A 768-nucleotide genomic window follows, 5' to 3' on the forward strand; every position below is an offset into this window, starting at 1 on the left:
TTGAACAGCAAAGCAGCTCTATGAATTCTCTGTTTACATGTCTCAAGCTGGTTATTTTTCCTCGCCTCCCTTGTGGAACTCCCCCAATGAGATAGGAAGATGAAGGAACAGAGGATAGACAGGGCTCATTTGTAATATGTGTGTTTTCAGTGTTATTCGAAATGTAAATTCACCTATTTTTAAGCTAAATCTTTGACATTGTTATTTTTCTTGTTGTATGCCTCATTCATAGTACTGCAGAACACAGGGGAAAATCCTGAAAAGTTAGTATTTTGGTTAATTTGGAGATAACAAGTTTGTTTTATTGTGTTATAAAACACAATATGCTCTGCTTTCATTTATTGATATTTTAATGTAGCAGCTCAAAAGCCAGTTTAAAACCTCCAGGTATTCCTGAATACAGGTCTGGTAGGACTGGGTTTAGAATGGGCTAGAAAGTCTGGTAATGAATTCAACCATCCAGAAAAACAGAGAAACCATTGTTGCAGTCCTATTAAAACATCCCTGGGAATATTTAGATACCTTCCCTTTTTACAAGTTTTTATTTAAGTTCCAGTTAGTTGACATACAGTCTAATATTAGTTCCATGTGTACAATATAGTGACTCAACACCTCCGTACATCACCTGGTGCTCATCACAAGTGCCCTCCTTCATCCCCAACACCTTTTGCCCCAAGCCCCCCCAACCTCCCCTCTGGTGACCATCAGTGTGTTCTCTGTAGTTAAGAGTCTGATTCTTGGTTTGCCTCTTCCCCTCTCTTTTACCCT

The sequence above is a fragment of the Panthera uncia genome, chromosome D2, assembly GCF_023721935.1.
Source record: "Panthera uncia isolate 11264 chromosome D2, Puncia_PCG_1.0, whole genome shotgun sequence".
NCBI lineage: Eukaryota > Metazoa > Chordata > Mammalia > Carnivora > Felidae > Panthera > Panthera uncia.